The sequence below is a fragment of the Scylla paramamosain genome, chromosome 32 (genome assembly GCF_035594125.1).
Source record: "Scylla paramamosain isolate STU-SP2022 chromosome 32, ASM3559412v1, whole genome shotgun sequence".
Lineage (NCBI taxonomy): Eukaryota > Metazoa > Arthropoda > Malacostraca > Decapoda > Portunidae > Scylla > Scylla paramamosain.
The window spans coordinates 8,616,103-8,626,254 of NC_087182.1; the positions used below are offsets into that span (position 1 = coordinate 8,616,103).

Genomic DNA, 10,152 nt, shown 5'->3' on the forward strand with positions numbered 1-10,152 from the left:
ATTTAGAGTCACTTTAGTAGAGTGTTCGGAAATAAGAGACAATGACCATCACATAACGCTTAGCATTTTCTTCAACTTTTTTTTTTTTATATTCATTTTCCTCCTCTTCTTTTTTCTTCAAGTAATTCTTCTTGAACGTATTCTTTTCTTCACATTATCATCTTCTTCTACTCTTGTTTTGTGTTCAACCATCACAACAACGGAGGCAAGCCACGCAATATCATCACTTCCTTCATTGTTTCCACGTATACCTTAAAGACAGAAATAGATAAGGTGCTTTCCCCAAACACGTCAATGCTAAGCCCTTGTACAACTGTTTGGCACATCTTTCCTTAATTAGTAGCCACTCTGAGACATCTTTTCCTTCCTCTTCTTTCTGTACATATTGTTAATAAAGAACAAGGCTCCGAAGACTGTTACTCCCGTCATCAACACAAGTCAAAGTCTTCGCCTAACACTGTGGACGCTTATCAAGACTACTCTCTCAAGAGGGAAGCTTCAAGACACTCATCCTCTAATTTTTGACAATCGTTTCTGACTCAGTTTGGGGACCGGCGCCTCAGGGAACATTTTTTTCTTCCTAATTTTGTTGGCCTTGACAGGTACCCCTCTTAAATGAAAAAAAAAATAAAAATAAATAAAAATAAATAAATAAATAAAAAACAAAATGAAATAGAAAGGGAAGAGGGAGATGAAGGGAGGGAGGAAATGTAAGGATGAAGGGAAGGGGGAGAGGAGGGAAGGAATGGGGAGAGAGAGGGAATGGGGAGGGAGGGAAGGGGAAGAGAAAATGGGGAGAGGGAATAGGGAGGGAGGGAGGAAGAGAGAATGGGGAGAGAGAGAGAGAGAGAGAGAGAGAGAGAGAGAGAGAGAGAGAGAGAGAGAGAGAGAGAGAGAGAGAGAGAGAGAGAGAGAGAGAGAAGAGAGAGTGAGCGTCATCTGCAGGTTTTGGCCGGCCGAAGCCACCGTTCTCCCCGGAAAGTCAAATTTTCGCGTGTTTTTTGAGCGTGCCAAATCAACGTCTATGTCTCAAAAATACTGCACAACAAAGTATGATTCAAGCACGTCCAACACTTCTGGAAACTAGTATGCAGTATTACCAATGTCTCTTCCCATCAAACCTCTTCCCCTCTTCAGTTCAATGACCTCCCGTTAACATGCGTCTGATCACGCTTCAACAACGCTTGATTATATTAAGTTACACAGAATGAAAGGGATGAAAGGTAAAATGAATATAAATTTTTAACAAGATTATTATTATTATTATTATTATTATTATCATTATTATTATTATTATTATTATTATTATTATTACTAGTAGTAGTAGTAGTAGTAGCAATGATGATAATGATAGTAATAATAATAATGATAATAATAATAATAATATTTTATATATATATATATATATATATATATATATATATATATATATATATATATATATATATATATATATATATATATATATATATATATATATATATATATATATATATATATATATATATATATAGATCAATAGGTAGGCATAGATGGATAGATAGACAGACAGACAGACGTGGCATGCACGTCGTTACAACAGTAATGAGTCACTTTGAAATCCAGACCATGAGTGGAGAATATTGAATCCGCTTGGGAAAGGGGATTATTATTATTATTAATATTATTAATATTATTATTATTATTATTATTATTATTATTATTATTATTATTATTATTATCATTATTATTATTACTATCATTATCATCATTGCTACTACTACTACTTTTATAATATAAATTTTTAACAAGATTATTATTATTATTATTATTATTATTATTATTATTATTATTATTATTATTATTATTATTATTACTAGTAGTAGTAGTAGTAGTAGCAATGATGATAATGATAGTAATAATAATAATGATAATAATAATAATAATAATAATAATAATAATAATAATAATAATAATATTAATAATATTAATAATAATAATAATCCCCTTTCCCAAGCGGATTCAATATTCTCCACTCATGGTCTGGATTTCAAAGTGACTCATTACTGTTGTAACGACGTGCATGCCACGTCTGTCTGTCTGTCTATCTATCAGTCTGTCTATCTATCCATCTATGCCTACCTATTGATCTATATATATATATATATATATATATATATATATATATATATATATATATATATATATATATATATATATATATATATATATATATATATATATATATATATGTCTGTCTATTCATCTGTCTTTCTACCTAACTACCTTTCTATCTATCCATCTTTCTATCAAGGCATTTATTTATCTATCGCTACGTATAAATGTGTGTGTGTGTGTGTGTGTGTGTGTGTGTGTGTGTGTGTGTGTAATAATAATAATAATAATAATAATAATAAACGGTTTATTCTTTAGGCAGTCAACAAACTGAAAATGTACATTGGGGGTGGGAAAATACTTCACATTAATCCTAAAGGTAAGTCAAATCTAGAAGGGACTATTGATTGATGGCTCGCACCATGGTGGGAATCGCACTGAGTCTGTACCGGTCCGTACGTGGTGCCTTTAGGGGCGTTATCTTATTATGGTGTCTCTCTCTCCCCCCCCCCTTGGCTCCTTCGCTGGTGTGTGTGTGTGTGTGCGCAGGCTGCCAGATTTCTAGACCTAACTGCCTTACTTCCAATCCAGTGATCTGCACACACACACACACACACACACACACACACACACCAGCGAAGGAGCCAAGGGGGTGAGAGAGAGAGAGAGAGAGAGAGAGAGAGAGAGAGAGAGAGAGAGAGAGAGAGAGAGAGAGAGAGAGAGAGAGAGAGAGATGTCATACGTACATACACGTACGCACGTACGTACGTACACACACACACACACACACACACACACACACACACACACCAAGAACCCGGACTACTCGCCACTGCAAGCGATTCTGGAGTGGCTGCAGACGTGGACGGAGGAGAGCAGGATGACCATCAACCACAACAACACTGTGGTGATGCATTTCTGTACCTCCTCTGTACCAGTGCCCCCTCCCCAGCTCTCAGTGGGCCCTCACCCCCTCCATGTGGTCCGATGTGCCAAGCTCCTCGGAGTCACGGTGGACGACCAGCTGACCTGGAAGCAGCATGTCGCCAGCACCATAAGATCAGCTACCTAAAGGCTGTACATGCTGCGCAGACTCAGGTCGCTGGGGACGCCGACAGATGAGTTAAGGGGGGTGTATCTTACTTTCATCCTCCCCAAACTCATGTACGCCTCCCCAGCGTGGTCCTCCTCCCTCACACATACTCAACAGCTACAGTTGGAGAGTGTGCAGAAAAGGGCGTGCAGGGTCATCCTTGGCCCTGCATACACCACCTATGAAGAAGCCCTGAACATCCTAAGGCTGTCCAGACTATCCACCAGGTACCGTGAGGCTCTGGAGAAGTTTGGTAGGGGACTTCTGAATCATCCACGTCTCAGAAACATGCTGCCGCCTGACGCGCCTCGCCCCGCCCGTGCCACCAGACACCACAATAAGATAACGCCCCTAAAGGCGCCGCGTACGGACCGGTACAGACTCAGTGCGATTCCCACCATGGTGCGAGCCATCAATCAATAGTCCCTTCTAGAGTTGACTTCTAGATTTGACTTACCTTTAGGATTAATGTCAAGTATTTCCCCACCCCCAATGTACATTTTCAGTTTGTTGACTGCCTAAAGAATAAACCGTTTATTATTATTATTATTATTATTACACACACACACACCGTCACAAGCATGCGTGCATCTATGGTAAATTTTCACTTTTCACTTCACTCTTTCTCTCTATTATGGACGAGACTTTTTTTTTCCTTGTAGTTTTGCGTCTGTTTTGAATTGATGTACTTGTTGCGAATGATTAGTTTTTACCCCACCCCTCCACTGATCACGCGTTCCCTTCAGATCAACCCTTTCACTGCAACAGAAGCAATGTGTCAACACTTTATAAGCATCTACAAGAAACTTAGCGATGAAAAAATACATTTTGCAATTTCTTCTCAGTTCCAAGATTGAATGTGGCTGGAGGACAAGTCCAGAACGTGACTGGTAATTAAGGAGAGGAGCACCGAGTGGCAGTCAAAGGGTTAATACAAAACAGACCTAAATCTACCTGAAACAGACAAGTAACACAGCAGCAACACTCACTCGCAGTGTTTCTCCCGAGAGGACTGACCGGATACGTATAACTACCTCACCTGACAAGCTTAAACCAATTAAACCCTAACTACCTTCCCAACCAAAGACTTTCCAACCACATAACACCAAAAACTCTACGTAATCTTGTCAATGTAACGCTCCGGGGAACAAGAGGGTAGCAAGAGCGTAACAACAGTATTAACTGCCTCCAACAACCACCTAACAGCCAATTCGGTAGTTACCTTGTTAATACGTCACCAACATTCTCAGTCTTCTGTTTTCTACAGTACATGGTTGAAATGTTAAATTGTTAAATACGAATAGTATAACAAAAGTGAATACGATAGAAGAAGAAGAAGAAGAAGAAGAAGAAGAAGAAGAAGAAGAAGAAGAAGAAGAAGAAGAAGAAGAAGAAGAAGAAGAAGAAGAAGAAGAAGAAGAAGAAGAAGAAGAAGAAGAAGAAGAAGAAGAAGAAGAAGAAGAAGAAGAAGAAGAAGAAGAAGAAGACGAGGAGGAGGATGAGGAGGAGGAGGAGATATTAAAATCAAGAGAGAGAGAGAGAGAGAGAGAGAGAGAGAGAGAGAGAGAGAGAGAGAGAGAGAGAGAGAGAGAGAGAGTAAAGATGACCACGGGAGAAATCAGTATGGAGACCAACAGACAGGAAACACCTTATCTTGTCTCTATTTTCTCCTTTTATCCAGTGTTCCCTTATTACTGTTTTACAGCCTCGCCTCCCCCACGCCCTCCAGTACTCACCACACGACCCGCAGCCCTCCTGACGCACGGATGGATGGGAAATATTACGATAATCGCCACCGCGGGACTTCACAACTTACTCTGTACCTCAGGTGACGGGGGAGGGGAAGGGGGCGGGAACTCAGGGCTGGCAAATTATGCGATTCGTCAATATTATGATAAAACTCTAACTCACGCCGAGTAACTCTGTTGAAATTGACAGGAAATATAGATCAGTAAGTATTATTGCTTTGTGTATTGATATTTGTAGGTTTGTTCGGGTTTACCGTTGATTTGGTGTTTTATGAAGCGTACATTATGTTGGAACTCCTGGCTGATCACACATAGCGGGAAATAGATTTTCGCTTGATTCAGTAGGAGAGAGAGAGAGAGAGAGAGAGAGAGAGAGAGAGAGAGAGAGAGAGAGAGAGAGAGAGAGAGAGAGAGAGAGAGAGAGAGAGCAATTGAATCATTATCCTCTCGTTCGTCTTTCTTTAAGGAATGAAGACGCGGCAGTGAGGGAGCCAGACACAAAGGAAGGACAGGATGGGAGAGGGTGCCAGTGAAACAAGAAACATTAAGAGATTAAAGAAAATAAGAAGAAAAAGGAGAAAAAAATGGATGCAGGAGACGACTAAGAAGAAGAAGGAATAAAAAAAAAGTCAATTAATGGGAAGGAAAAAAATCAGAAAAGTTGAGGACAGAATATAGAAGGAGAAACAAAGGAGAAGGAAGAGGAAGAAGAAAAGTGAAAGGAGAAGGACGCGTTAGAGATAAAGGGGAGCAGAAGGCGAAGATAAAGTGTTATTATGCAGGACTTAGGAGGACGCCAAGCTTACTTTGCTCGTCCTGGAGGAGAAACTGTCAGCTGTACTGACCCTCAGATGTGATGCAATATTAGGTACAGCAGCCAACGCTGACCCTACACCCAATACACACCTAACACACCCAACACACACTTAGTACACCCAGTAAGTACTCACCCCCCGATGCGGTGCACTGCAGGGTCAGCGGGTCACCCTCAATCAGTGACCTCAACACGCCGCCGTGGACAGGACTCCATCCAGTGTCCAGGAGCACCAGGCACGACGGCATGACTGTGGAGGGAAGAGCTTGGTTACTGTTGGCGTGTGGCGGTGTGTGGGCATTGTGGGGGGCGATGGGGGGAGGAGTGAGTGGGTGCAGAGTGCTCCTGACTTTGTGTGGACGTGGTCTGCCATGTGGTGTGTGCATCATGTGTAAAGGGAGGTGGTGATGGGGATGGTGAATGTGCTGAGTGGTTTTGTGGGAACACCTTATTGTTTTATGATAGACACATTGTTTGTTATACGTAAACACACACACACACACACACACACACACACACACACACACACACACACACACACACACACACACACACACACACACACACTCACACAAATCATCGCAGTATGTTTATGAATGCTAACTACTAAAAAATCTCCCAAAAGGCAAGTAATATGCATAAACAATCTACTGGTGATTTATGCGTCCGCTGGTGGTCAGGATTGAAAGGAGGAGGAAGATCGGGGGAGCGAGGGCGGCGCTGCCATTTAGGAGTGTACTGTACCAGTGTACTGGCATTACGGTATTTCAGTGTGTCGGGTCAAGTATTGCTATTGGTACAGTTATCTTTGTTGATAATATTAATATATCTGATACATTTGATTCATTTATTTTTTCATATAACTTCTTCCAATGTCAGATAATTTTTTGTTTCCTTTTAACAGTGTTTCTGATGAAGAATTATTGAATGCTGTTGGCTTACGCGATATGTTAGGACAAGACGTCAGTGAAAGCTTTGATCCCTTCAGTGTGCAGGATAGCAGTTATAATAATGATCTTGACGTAAACCAATTTTATATTAGGTCCCGAAATATTTCCTTTCCTGATTCTAAATATGTTTATCTTGAAAATTTTTCTTCCTTAAGTACAAATAGTGATTTTAACGTATTTCTGCTTAACATTAGATCAATGTCCACCAACTTTCAGTACTTTAAAGAAACAGTTTTGACTGAAAACATAACATACGATGTACTTGGCTTCACCGAAACTATTTCAGCACTGTACACTTTGCCAGCATATACAATGTTCTCAAACGACAGGAACACATATGGTGGTGGTGTGGCACTTTATATCTCCAATAAGTACACAAGTTGTAAGATTAATGAATACAATCGGATGGAAACATATGTTGAAAGTTTGGGAGTGGAAGTAAAATGTAATAGTAAAATGTTTTTGTTCATATGTATATATAGACCTCCTCAGGGTGATTTTAATAGCTTTATTAATGCTCTCAATGAAATTCTGACTATCACAAAGAATACAAACTATAATGAAATATTTATTTTTGGAGATTTCAATTTAAATTTACTACTACATAATGACAACAAGATACAAGAATTTATTAATTTAATGTATAGTTACTCCCTGACTCCACTTACAACGTTACCGACACGAGTTACTGCCACCTCCGCCACCATTATAGATCACATTTGGTCCACTTTTATAGAAAACAATGTAGGTAATTTTGTCATCAAAACAGATATAACTGATCATTTTCCTGTTGTTTCCTTATTTAAATGTAACAACATTCCATCTCCTCCTGTTTATATAACAAAAAGAACGTTTACTGAAGAAGCTTTGGATAAATTCAGTACTACACTCTCTCAAATAGATTGGTCTGATGTTATTAATTCTACCTGTCCTGACAAATCCTATAACTTATTTTTTATCAAATTCCAGACAACCTATGATAACTGTTTCCCCAAGAAGAGAATTAAGATTAATAGCAAGAGTAGTCGCAGTCCCCATGTTACCCCAGCATTAAAGAAGAGTATCAAAGAAAAGCATCGTCTTGAAAAGCTAGCATATAAGTGGCCATTAACCTTTCGAGAGCAATACAGAACTTATAGAAATAGACTGACATCGCTCTTAAAGGAAGCTAAGAAAAGGTACTACCAAGAGCAATTGGTAGCTAATCAAGGCAATCCTAAGTCCCACTGGCAATCAATAAACAACATACTTGGTAGGTCGGCAGACGGTACAAATAGCGTTATAGAACTCAAACCAGCTTGTTCTAACATTCCAAATAAATTTAACGAACACTTTCTACAAGCAGGAGGGCAAATAACAGTAACTACTGGTAATGATTTTCTAGATAATTTACAATGTTCTCCAAATTTTTCAATGTTTTTATATCCAGCCACAAATTTTGAAATTGAACAATATATTAAGGCATTCAAAACATCCTCCTGTGGATATGATGAAATTTCCCCAGTTGTTATGAAACGGTCAGTAAGTGACATTATCCTTCCACTGACCCACATAGTGAACTTAACATTAAAAACAGGCATCTTCCCTGAGGCACTAAAAAAAGCCAAAGTTATACCTTTGCTCAAATCAGGTAATAGATCAGATATAAAAAATTACAGACCAATCTCTATACTACCTGCCTTCAGTAAAGTATTTGAAAAAGTTATTAATGCACGCCTTATTAAGTATCTTGAAGATAATAATCTACTTACAGACTCTCAACATGGGTTTAGGACACGTCGTTCTACAGAAACGGCTATTTTTCATTTCACCTCTAATGTGTATCACTTCCTAGAACAAAAACAATTTTTAATAGGAATATTCTTAGACCTATCCAAAGCATTCGATACTTTGAATCACAAGATTTTGTTAACCAAACTGAACCATTATGGCGTTAGAGGCATTCCTTTAAAACTAATTGAAAATTACTTGAGCAATAGGCTACAATCTGTATATTGCAATTTCACACATTCCTCCTTCAGAGTAATTAACAAGGGTGTACCACAAGGTTCTATATTAGGACCAACTCTTTTCCTTATTTATATAAATGATATTGTCAATGTTAGCTCTAAATTCAAATACACTATATATGCTGATGATACAAATTTACTATTAAACAACTTAAATATTAACAATCTTCACACAGATTTGGTTACAGAATTAAGAAAAATTTATCATTGGACTAAAATAAATAGTCTGAGCTTAAATATTACAAAAACAAGTTACATAATGTTTCAAAATCGCTCTGTACATCATGAGTTTCCCCCTGTTACTATTGCAGAAAACACATTGAATAGAGTAGAATACACTAAATTTTTAGGCGTCTATATAGATGAAAATATTAATTGGAGTAAACAGATATCTTTTGTTACAAATAAATTATCAAGGATGTGTGGTATTTTGTTTAGAGTTCGTAATTGTCTCACCACTGAATCACTCACTAGTATTTATTACACTCTCTGTTATCCCCACCTCACCTATTGCGTAGCAATCTGGGCGTGTACCTGGCAGTCTTTTATTAAAAAAATAACTATTGCTCAAAATAAAATATTTAGATGTATTTTCCATATGAATAAGTTTGAATCAACACGCAACATTTATAATGAACAAAATTTTCTGAAGTTTTCAAATATTCATAAACATTTCCTACTGTTAAGTATTTATAAGTATTTTACACAATATTCTGGAGCTCAACCTTTTAAATTAGTACAGACATCATACAATATTCGGGGTAATAATGTCAATCTTATGTGTCCGCAATTCAGAACGACTCTCTTTAAATATAGTGTATTATGCTCCGGTCCACAAATATGGAATTCATTACCTTCGGAAATAAAAATGCTTCTTCATAATGATAACTTGCCAACTTTTAAAAGATCTTTGAAGACATATTTGTATAACTGCCAAAATACATAATTTTAAATTTAACATTTTGAACACAAAACAAACATTTCTATCTGAAATTTCCCTTATTCTTTGCCTGTCCCATGTATAGCAAATTTTTATAGATGTATTTTCTAATGTGGTATTGCAATATGTAGTGTTTATTTCCCTTCATGATATGTTTCGTCTAATTTCCTTTTAATTTTATTATTACTATTATTATTATTATTATTATTATAATTATTATCATTATTATAATTATTATTATTATTATTATTATTATTATTATTATTATTATGATTATTATTATTGTTATTGTTATTGTTATTATTATTATTACTATTATTATTATTATTATTATTATTATTATTATTATTATTATTATTATTATTATTATTATTATTATTATTACTATTATTACTATTATTTTATTATTATTATTATTATTATTATTATTATTATTATTATTATTATTATTATTATTATTATTATTATTATTATCAATATTTGCATTTGCAGTATATTTATTGT

At 36.7% G+C, this 10,152-nt stretch overlaps 1 long non-coding RNA gene across 1 annotated transcript in view; it reads right to left on the reverse strand.

Annotated features, from left to right (window-relative positions):
- LOC135088903 (uncharacterized) overlaps positions 1 to 5,023 on the reverse strand; it is a 60,173-nt gene extending 55,150 nt beyond the window's left edge. The window contains exon 1 of the long non-coding RNA XR_010261164.1: positions 4,924 to 5,023. This is a non-coding gene — a long non-coding RNA (uncharacterized LOC135088903). The remainder of the gene's footprint in view (positions 1 to 4,923) is intronic.
- Positions 5,024 to 10,152: the final 5,129 nt, after the last annotated feature.